Genomic DNA, 11763 nt, shown 5'->3' with positions numbered 1-11763 from the left:
AAAGAGACAGCCAGGTGGGACCAGATCCAGAGTAGGACAAATGTGATGGGGCAGACAGAGACTGGGAGAGGAGGTGGCAGAGTAAAGTGCAGGAAGGGTGAGAGTTCAAGGGAAGACAGTAATAGAGAGTGAAAATTGGGGCTGGGTGAAGGGGAATGAGGGAGAAGGATTGGGAGCTCAGGAGGAGGAAGGTGAGAGTGAGTCTGGGTGCAGGCAGAGGAGGGCAGGGCATCCGAGGGTGGGAAACAGGGTGGGAGGAAACGGGGCAGAAGAGGACCTACTGACATACAAGGGACAAGCACCTACGGTCCTTGCAAAGGGGACAGTGAAAGATTGGTAACACATAAAAATTAACTGTTTCTGTATTGTGTGCCAGGAATAAGCGAAGGGGCATAAGGACCTTGTTGTCCAGTAGGTCCCAAAGCATTTGCAGGAAGTCTGTTGGCAAGGGCACGAAATGCAGCTTTCCAGACCTGCCTCACTCAGAGCACTTAAAATTGCCAGCTGAAAGGACACACTGCATATTTCAGTCCATGCTATTCATCCTGCCAGTCTCCATCGGTCAGGGAGATAGAATAAGCAGCATATTTATCTATCTCACTGGAAAAAAATAATGCATCCCGTTCTCTGGTTTTCATCCTTCGAGGGACCCTACAGCTCTTCTACCATCCTCAGCTGCAAGTGTAGCCGTTGAATAACCAACATGTAGTTTATTCCTGCCTGGCAAAAGATGCACATGAGCAAGAAAGATGGGGATTGAATGGTCCTCTTAGGCCTTCAAAAGAAGCTGTGTAGTCCATCTTGTTTGAAAAGTTGCCCCTGACTGACTGATACCAAAATACTTGCAATGACCAAGGTGTGAAAATGAAGATGGTATTTCTGTGGAGCCAGTTTGTTCTGTAACCTGTAAGAGGGAGAGACGCTGAGGGCTTTCTGTAATTCTGTGAAGATGAGTTAGATGTACTCTCACAGTCTTTTCTTTTCCCAGTCCTTTCTCTAATTTGCAGTGGTTGTGAGCCGGGCCACAGCCTGACTCCAAGTGAGTGATGAATGACTAAAGGATTTAGTGCTTTGGTTCTGGTTAGAAGAGCATCCAACTTTATCCATTGCAGAACTAAATTTCTCCGAATGACTGTAAATTGCAATCCCAGCTAAAGCAGGCTTTGCTGGGGTGACTCCAGTCTTGTCTGGTTTTAGCTAGAATGGAAAAAAAGAAAATAATGGCTTTTTTTTTCCTACTGGAACTGGTAAGAGACATGGGAAGACATGGGGATTAGAAGAGGTATTGGGAGCTTCACAGCCTCAGTGCAAAACAGGCTGGGAGGAGGGAGGGTCGAGTGAGTTCTGGCTATCCATCCTTAATCCAAAGCTGTCTTTTCCTTCCCAGGCTATACTTCACTGTCATACACTTGCAAATTCACTCCAGGAATGAAAACAGACTAACTTTAAGCTTGTTCCCAAAGCTGCAAATTTGTCCCTGCTGGGTGTTAATTTAACTGCTTCCAGGGCACCAGGATGTCTACTAGTGTTCGCTTTTCTTTCTTTCTTCTTTTTTTTTTTTTTCCACACATCTGGTGTTGTGAAAACTTCCAAGGCACCACACAGAAGAGTGATGAACTGACCACTTTTAACCCTTTCTGCAGCATGCCAAGTATGAACCTGCCTGTTCCTCTCTCCAGTGTTTTCTCCCTATAGCAGCGTCCATGGGCCTTGTTATGCATGGGATCAGTAAGCTCTAGAGCGGGTCTTATGGGCATTTCACAGGCTGAGACTTGAGCCTTTCTTCAGCCACATCATCCTCTGTTTTTCCTGTGAACAAACCTGGATAAACAGTCATAATTGGATTTCAAAAATTTCCAACAGGAAGAAGCAGGTTTGGGGAAGGGAGGATTTTTTTCCAAAATATTTCTTTTTTCCTCTTGTTTTTATCTGGTATTGCCACTTCCCAGCAGGGAGGACGTTCAGTGCAGTAGTTTTGCTCACATTATGGCAAGCGATGGCCTTTTCCTGTTGGTTTTTGATTGTTGCATTTGTTCTGTAATGGCTGCATTAACTGTTTATCTGCTGCACTGGCTGAACCAGACCAAATTCAAAACAATCTGGGTGTCTCATTTCCAGTCATAGCTGTTGTACTTTACCTGACTTTCTCCACTTTGACTGCTTTCAGTCGAACAAGTTGTTTGCATGACCAGCTCACTTGTTTCACCAACATATTCCTACCAATAGCATACAGACCGGCTTTTTTTTTTCCTTTGGTTAGGCTTTCCTAAAAAAAGCCAAAGGTACTTGAAACCCAAATTCCTCTTCTGTTTTGGCCCATTGTGCAATGCCAACCTTACGGCGCAAGGAGGGTGCAAAGTGTCCCTTTACTGCCTTCCTCTCAGCCCTATCATTACTTTTAATCCCGCAGCCCTCCTTTCGTACTTCCATCCCAGCAACTGTCCTTTCTCAGCCCCGGTTCCTCTTCAGCACCCACACATCTGGTGTTGTATATAGGATGTAGCACCCAGCTCTGGGGAGCTGAAACACCATGGAGAAACATCTCACAGCCACACGGGCTGCTGAACACAGTGAGAAAGCAGCAGTATCTGTCACACCGATGCAAGAGACCCAACGTGCCACAGTCCTTGATACGGGCATCTTCTCTTCGTCATGTAGTGTTTTCACTACTGAGTTTTATTTTTAAAAGAAGTAAATAACTCTCCATCCACAAATTACAGGCCTCTTTGGTAAACATGAAACCTACTTCATGGGCTAAGTACAGCTGTGTTGTCAAAATCTTGTTTCGTATTCAAAGTGCTATAAGGGCAGCCTTTTTCGGAAGCAGCCAAGCTCCAGAGCACTGAGAAGCGTTGGAAAAAGTGTTGGAAAATGGGAAAGCCCATTCTTCAGAAGGGTTTTCCATAGCCATATATATGCTGCAATAAAAAGAAAAAAATCCTCAGATTTTTAATCCTGCCTGAAATGGTTTCTGGAACGTTGGACTCACCACCTGAAAATGTTAATAAAATTTGGTTTGTGGAGATACAACTATTCATCTCCCTATTAAGCCTGAGATTTTTAAAACTGCAGAGTAGGACTTACATGTCCATAGCAAAATGATTTATGCAGATCTAGAGAATGTCAGTCCAAAAACAATATAGCTTTAACATATATGCCCCTGCTTTTCTTCTGACAAGTTTTCCAACCGGCGCATCTAGTAACCACCTTTGAAATTGTCCGTAAGTAAATTTAGACTGGAAATTAGCACCACATTCCCAGCAATTGGAGAAATTGTTTGGCTTTCCTGAGGAGAGGGCTGGTGGGCAAAAAACTAAACGCTTGTAAGATAAAATTTAGAATAAATTGATATAGCAAGTGATAGCAAGGTGCTCAGTTTTAAAATGAGATCCCTTTCTACTCCTCTGTTTTCATAGCAAAGACACAATATAGTCCTCTGGCTGTTGCCTCATGTGGCCCTTTCTTTGAAGGAACCAAGCAGGGAGTTGTGTTAGCGATTACTAAGCAAAGTGGAGTGGATGACATGGCTAGGGACACCTGACAGACTTACAGACACTTTATTGTAACATTCATTTAAATATATGGACTACCGTTGTTATGAGTTGTGAGGATATTTTCCCTCTCTTCCTCCCCAAGAATCCAAAGCAAATCGAAAGCTAGTCAGTTGGTATGGTAATTGTATATAAATTTGCATATGAATCATTAATTAAAGTCAAGCTGTGGAAAAAATTAAAAAGGCTGGAAGACCTTTGGACATTTGTGTAAAGATCACTGTGCTTGATACCAGGGAGTATAGAAATGTTTGGACTGTTTGCTCAAACAGGCACAATATTAGTGAATCATTTTAATCACCTTCATTATAGCCTTTCAAACAGGGGAGACTATTATGCAAAACCAAGCCTGACAAAAACAACACAAAAAAGCCCAGAGGCAATTGTGAGGCTGCTAATTAGATAACTTTGTCTTGATATTTGCATTTGAGCCTATGGATCTGGACAACAGTACGTTACTCTCAGGGCAAGAAGCAAACAAATGGCTGCTGTCCTGTGTCCTCTCGAGCAACATTTTCAAGGTGCCTCTTGGTCTCTTGCACCCCGCAGGGTAAATACTGGGGATAGTCTTTATTGTGCTCTTCCCAATTTTTTCTTACATCTCTGGTCTTTTTGTGGCAACAAAACAATACAGGAGCTGGAATTATGCTATAAATGCTAGTGGGGAAAAAAAAGAGGTAGAATACCCAGATTTTGTATTATTTTAGCGAGACATATGCTACAAGCAAAAACTAAACCAAATTAAGTTCATGCACAAGTATCAGTAGGAACGCTGAGATAGTAGTGATAGCAGAAGTAATGAAATTATATAATATATGCTAATTGTTTTCTACACACTAATTCATCCATAAAGCTTCTCTGAAGTGAGTAATTATTAACTGTTCTGTAAAGGTTAAAAATTGAGAGAGTGAGATCAACACTTCTTTCTGACAGATTTGGTGAAGTTAAAGCGTTACAAAATCATGTGGTGCATCTAAATAGGTGTCTTGGTACAAAGTGACTGAGACAAGGAGAGATGAAGTAGATCAGTACTTATGAAAATAGGCCATCTATTTAGATGCATAAGTACGGTTTTAATTTTAGACTCCAAAATAGAGTTGGATTCAGAATTAGCATAGGTTTTGCAGTTTTTATAAATATTTCAAATGAAAAATTTTTGACCAAGCACTCCCCTGTCAAAAATTCAGATTGGCAAAGATTCCTACAAATGTCAATGAGTATTTTCATGAAACTTCTTTTTAAAGATTTAGAGTTTTCAGCAACCAAAGCGGTCAGAATTTCATTCCATGAATATTTAAATATATAGAGCTTAAAACAGTTTAAAAATTCAGAGGTTTACGTTCCATGCTGAAGGAGGCTGTATGTATCGAAACTTGTGTGTGATCAAAATGAGCTCACATATGCTAGAGTAGCATCTTTACACTTCACAAAATGGCAAATAGATGCAAAGGTAGGATCTACAATTTCAAATATAGATCACAGGAGAAACTGATTTCACACCAGGACTTCTGAATTTGCATTTCAACTACTTTATATATATCCATTTACACAGAAGGCAAATATATTTTCTTGTATAACAATGCAGAAGGAAACCCTGTCCTTATTGAAATGGTAATCAAAATATTGGTCATAATTGCGTGCTACAAAAACAACAGTTTAAAAAAAGCTACATTTAAATATCTTGAGTTTCAAAGCAATGCTCTCAAAAATTGGGAAAACCAGATTTCTGTTTTGCATTCAGACTCAAGTCTCTCTTCTTGTTCATCGGCTCTGAGTGTTCCTGAGGTCCTGTGAGAAACACAGGGCTGGTCCTGCAGTGAATGAGAAGGAAATTAAGTCTGCACTCACCTGAAATACGCTCACCAGGTTTCCTCAAAAAGGCAAAGTGAATGGTAGGAGTCACTGTGATGGAAGTGGGGAGCACACACACATATATCTACATACGGGGTAATGCCACTGTACCACCAGTGTGTTTGCATCCCAAACACCACCCGCAATTCACGCTTCCACCTCAGGCAACGTACGGATTCCACCTCAGGCAACGTATGGAAGGGAAGAAGCACCTTCCTTATAATTAATCTGAGACTTTTCAGACAACGAGAAGGTATGAGAGAGGAGGTACAGATAGAGATCATGAGTGACATGGGGAAGATTAATAGGGAAGAATTAATCACTGGTTCTCTTAGCAGGAAAGTTGTAGGCACCTAATGAAATTATCAGGCAGCAAAGCAAGCAAGAGGAAGGCATCTTATACCTAATACCAGGGAACAATTTCTAGGCATCTTTGCTGTATAGCATTGTGGGTACCAAGAGTAGGCATGGATTCGAAGTAGGGGTTGGGCAAATTCAGGAGAAATATCTATCAAGGGCAGTCAAATACGATGATGCAGATGAAAAGCTGCACTCAGAAAATCCCTAAATGGCAGAAGCCAGAAGATATATTGGAGATAGTCCCAGCATATAGTGGCTCTGCTCCTATAGTCCCTTTCTGAACATCTCCTCTTGGTCACTCTGACCACCGTAACACATACTTCTGTCTGGAGACACAGAAATAACTCTGCTTTATCATAGCAGAAAAGGTTATTAATGCAAAGAATGCCAGAAACCGCGCCTGGTCTGGGCAGAGTTCAGCTTAGCTGTGTCTTCCTCAGTGAAGTTTAGGATCACCTAACCAACCAGCCCCTTACTGCAGCAGTATATTTGCCAGTTGACCGGTCTCCAGTTGACCTGGCCCATTTTGGCCCAGCAGCCCCAGGGCTTGTGAAAGCGAATCTACTGCTTGCCTTTCAGCTGTGAGAACAGGCACAGTGATGTGATCATGAGCCATGTCTCTTGGAAAGGGTTTTTTTTAAAGATGGCAGCTCTGAGAGAGGTTAGCACCCCCCAGCAGTTTCTACTGGTGTATGTGCTCCTTCTGTTGTTGCCTTCAAAGCAAGTTTAATGAACGCTTTCACAGGGTGGCAGAAATGTCCTCAGGAACACAAGCAATGGAAGGGAAATGGTGATTTTCAGCCGTTTATAACTGATCCAAACTGGAATGGCATTTCATGGAGAAGCCAAAAGCAATAGTGTCAAGATACTAGTCTTGCTCACTTCCAAAAGTTTCTTGCAAAAAATGAAGGAAATTAGATTTCTAAATTAATTATTGCAGGGTCCCTTTCAAATTGAGTATGTAAAGCCCGCGTAATACTAATGCCTACTTTTCACATTATGTTCAAAAGACTTCTGCTGATCGCTAGGGTGATCTGTGGAAATAATGACAACGATCCTTCTTTACTCCTCCCTGCTATTGCAAGTTCCTAAGCAAAGATTTTGGGTCTGTTTTTTATTCAGGCTGAGATCCCCTTTATATCATTATGACCATAGAAAGAAGCCTTTAATAGAAGAAAAATTCAGTTACATATTCAGGCTACTTTGGTGTAACAGGGACTTAGTGTTAATAAGAATCAGGGTTTAGGTGTTCCAAATGCTCTTTAAAAAAAGAGACAACAATGTGCAAAGTAAACTCCGAGTTATTAATTCAAGAGCAGTATGAGCAGCAGCAGCAGCAGTAAAGAAACCCGATATATCCATCAGTCAACACTGTGGAACCCTGTTTGTTTGCACTAGTTAGAGGGTGATGAATAGGTCCTCTGTGTAAAACATTCAGCTACAGTGTGAGAGGGTAATAAATTATGTTTGTTAATTTTATATGCCATACATATAAAAATCACTAAAAATTGTTAATACACTGTAATGGTGACAGAAAGGTCTGGTGCTGAAGGAACCTTAACGCAGTATTTTTCGTCTCCCCAACTTGAAGGTCTCATTTGGCATTTCCTGCATTTCAGGGAATATGATATAAAAGGCCTAGAGGAAGAATTTTACCTACTAATCATTCAGGTTCACAGCTGTCTCACTGGACTATATTTACCTAAAAACGATACTTCTCGTGTATGCTCATAATCCCCATTACCTCAGTAGTCAATGGAGAGACGCAAGGACCTCCGGGGAATGAGTGACTGTCCCCCAGGAGGTGCCCCAGAGAGGTGGTGTGATGTGTGGTGGCGGTGGAGGCCGGGCGGCCATGATGCCACGGCTCACCCGGCTCTGGAGAGCTGAAGGTGGATGAGGTGGACCCCCGGCAGGGCGGTGGACGGCAGGCGTGAGCTCGGCTGCGAGGCCAGGCTGTGAGTACAGCACCAACAACGAGCACTGAGTTTGGTCTCAGACCCTCCTGTTCTGGCAGAGGTAAAGAAATCTAGACCTGGGCAGCCGGCATAGACTATGTAACCACCCCAGCCTGGTATTTTTTATGCCTAGGTCCAACTCTTGCAGTTCAGCTCACCTTTACCCATGTCAGCCCTTTCCACTTTTGGCTGAAGGCTTTGACCGGGCCGACACTTGGCACGCACGCAGCCTGCTCTCTGTCCCGTGACCGCGCTGCTGTACGGCGCCGTTCACGTCTTCGCACCCACCTCTGCTGCAGCCACGGCGAAGCGACTGTGCGTGCAGCCGCAGCCCGCTCACACAAACGGAGGCTGCTCTTCAGAAGCCTCTCCTCTCTGGGTAAGCTGGCTGCTGCTCTCTGGTGTATACTGCAGAAGGGCACAGCGTCTGCAGTGACACTAAACAGTGCGGACAAAAGTACGTTTGAGTATTTTTTAAAACATCGTCTCAGAGGAGAAGGCAGGCTTGAGAAACTGCTCCACTTTCCAGAAGCTTGCTTTACGGCAGTATTTATTTCTCAAGTCAGGGCAGCGAGGAAATGAGTCTAACGCATGAGAATGTTGCCATGTTATTCAACGGTGGTGTAAAAGCTGCGTTTACTTTCATGGGAATGAGGTTCTTTGCCAAAAATGAGATTCCTCAGCTCCCCCCTGGGACTACATCCCAGTTTGGAAGGAGCGGAGGAAGCCGCTGTGAGCAGAGCAGACAGCAGGAACGACGGTGCATTTGTAGCAGCCTGTTTGTCGGGACGGAGGAGCAGCTCGGTGCTTGCCGGCCGGCGCAGCGAGTGTGGCATGGGGTGAGGCCGGCGGATCTGCCAGATCTCCCTGCCCCTGCACCCCAGCAGATACTCCCCGAGCCGCTGCTTGCTCCTTCCAGCGCTTGGGTGTTGCTCTCACTTATGCTGAGGTGCAAATCTGAAGTAATTGCACTGAAACCCACTTAAGAGTCTGCAGGGTGCTGTGGCCGGGCAGAGCTGGACCTGCGCACACAGCACAGCGCAGCACCGCAGAGCGGCCGGTCCCTACAGGGGAAAATCAGGAAGACTTCACTGATGGCAGCACTGAGCTTCAGCCCCCAAGCTGTACAGTAAAAGTGAATCTAAAAATAAGAGTTTTATTTGTTTGACTTGTTAAACACAAATAATTTTAACTCCCCTGTCAGCAAAAAGTAATTTTTTTCATAACGATTTTTTTTTAATCAGAAATGGGGAGAACTCATTAACACTGGTGTTTTGAACTGTAGCTTAGTAGAAGGCAGGCTAATACAGTTCATTAAAATATGCATGTTTGATGTCTGAGGTAATGTTTGCACAAATCCTTGGGGAGAGGATACTGTAGAGCTAAAATGATGTTTTTCACAGCCAAATGGCATAATCTCATTACCAAAGTTTTGTGATCAAGATGAAAGGTACACTTAGTAATTGCAAGGGATAAACATTTTTTTCTCCATAACTGCCCTTATTACTCACGGGTAACAGATCCAGTGCAGACTGTTACATTTCCTTCTTTTCTCTTTCTGTCCTCTTCGCTTTACCACCCACTTTGTTTATGATTCACCAGCAGTTTCTATGGACTGGATGTAAGGAATGAGGGAAATTTCTGATTGCCTATTTCATGGCAAAAGCACATCCTGAAGATATGCATTGCTAACATTTAGCCTGGAGATACAGGTATTGCTCGGAAGGTCACAAAATTTTAAAATTTGAAATTCTTTTAAGTGACTTTCCTCCATCTTCTAGCTTTCCAATAGCCTGCTCAGCACACTGCTCTTCAACCTCTTCCAGCTGGTGAACCCACATTATTTCAAGAAAATCCACAGACTGGGTACAGCAAATAGAAACCTTGCTTTTCTTAGTTACCTTTTGACCCTAAGAACAAATCTGTGGACTCCCAGACATCTGATCTGATGCTGAAACCTATGGATTTAAAAGTTCCAAAGGAGAAAAAGGGTACATCTGCCAGAAAAGTATAGCTCTTCTAAACGTTCCTCTGACCACATTGTCTTTGGAGAGGGAAAAAAAAAAAAAGAATCCTTGCCTCGCTTGCAGGGTATGGGAAAAATCCTTTTTTGCCCTTAGTTCAGTTCTGCTGTAACAGCAGTTGGGGTGGCCTTTGGGTTGTGTTCTTACAAATAACTGAAACGAAACCGCAACGCAGTCAAAGCAGTGGACCCTGGTGTGATCTGGTGAACGTTCATTTTACGTGTTCTAGCGGACATTTCATTGTGGACCTGCTGACAGTTTTGGTTCAGAAAGCAAGATAGATTGCACTGTGAATTTTTTCTGCTACTTCACGGCTAGCATGTCATATCTGTAATTGAGGCCTCTAAATCAGGAACTGACACTGTTCCCATGTCCTAAATGATTATATGACCCTTTAGGATTGAGTGATGTGTTAATCTTTTCTAATTACACTATACTGCACATCTTGCATTCAAACCTGGTCACGAACGGGGCTGTTTCTGCTCCCATCGATGTAGGTGGCAGAAGGCCAGCTGGAACTGCACCAGGTCCCATTTGCAGCCCAGTGACCATGTGTTTGGGGGGAAATTCAAGAGCTTAGGTTCATGGAAGACACGAGAAATAAAGATGCTGGAGTAGGATGAGATCTAAAATGATGTCTTGAAGGTTCTGTCTCTTCTGCAATATGATTCTTCATTCATCATGCAAATTTATATTTTTCATGCAATTAAAAAATAATTTTCATCATGAAGGAGAGTTTGATTAGCTGGTACAATTGACAGCTAGTAAACCTGTGTGAAATATTCACACACACAAAAACTCTCCTCCTACTGGGAAATTCCACTTTTTACTGGAGAAAAGGCATATTTCCCTTATCATAAGCAGAGAGGGAGGATGAGAATTTGTCCTTGTTCATCTCATTACTGGCTGTAACCCTAGAACTTTACATAGGTGATCCAAACCTGTTAGTGTCATGACATAAAGCCATGACTCAGAAATGTGCCCGGCTGTATCCCCACCGATGCTGCCACAGTGGCCGTGTACAAGGATGTCATATTAGCTGTAGAAATCACAGTCACTCCTCGTCTTAAAGCTCTTGATGCTCCCAGAATGATATAAATGTGCTACAGGGTAAATAAAGCCCAGCCCCATGAAATTCAGATATACAGTGGCCTGTCACCCAGTTCCTCAGGGGCCAACGCAGCAATGCCAGCTGGAGGAGTGGGTATTTACCTCCATCCCTTCTCCTTCTTACTGGTCACAGCACTGGCTGAAGCACTGGGATGGATACATCTATGCTAACAGACAGGCATTATTATCAGCTTAGTTTATGTCATTCAGCAGCAGTAAAGCTGCCAGCAGAAGGACTCCTGTCAGCATACGGTGCATCTCCTCTGGGGGCTATGCCAGCCTGTCGGCTGTGATGGAAACGTCCTGGTGTGGACAAGTCTGGGTCTCCTTCTGCTATCCTGAAGGAGCTTTGGAGCATTACCTGCTTGTATCATCCCCTGTGTAAAGTCTCTTTTACACTACAGAGGGATTTGAAGGTCTCTTAGCATACGTCCAAGTCACCCAAAGTGGGGCTAGTCTTCCGAAGCCCTCAGCATGCATGGCTGCAGCCAGATCTCCAGAAGTACTTAGCAGCTTCTGAAGCCATGCAATGGAGCTATCAAACACCAGCCTAAGACACAGTTCAGCTCAGGACTAGAGGATTCCTCACTGGAGCAATACAGGCATCTGGGTCACAGCACTTCCAACATCTCACCAGCATCATAGAGATGCCCAAATTCAGCCCTCATGAGTCACATGAGCTTCTGTGTCATGCCACCCTGGAGGGGAAGGCCTCCATTTCAGAGAGTGTGGTGGCCTCTGCCACGTCTCAGGAGAGCCCGTATCTGGCAAAGCTTCTTGGATGGACTTGTGATCCCTCAAGAGCACTGTGGGCCAGAGGGTCTGGGGCAGAAACCAAGCCATGGGGAAGCTCTGCTGCTGGGGACGCAACACGCTATGTGCTCGCTATGTGCTTGCCTGCTCCAGCAC

The sequence above is a fragment of the Phaethon lepturus genome, unplaced genomic scaffold (genome assembly GCF_000687285.1).
Source record: "Phaethon lepturus isolate BGI_N335 unplaced genomic scaffold, ASM68728v1 scaffold20603, whole genome shotgun sequence".
In the NCBI taxonomy this organism is placed as follows: Eukaryota; Metazoa; Chordata; class Aves; order Phaethontiformes; family Phaethontidae; genus Phaethon; species Phaethon lepturus.
Note: the sequence above shows the minus strand (reverse complement) of the source record.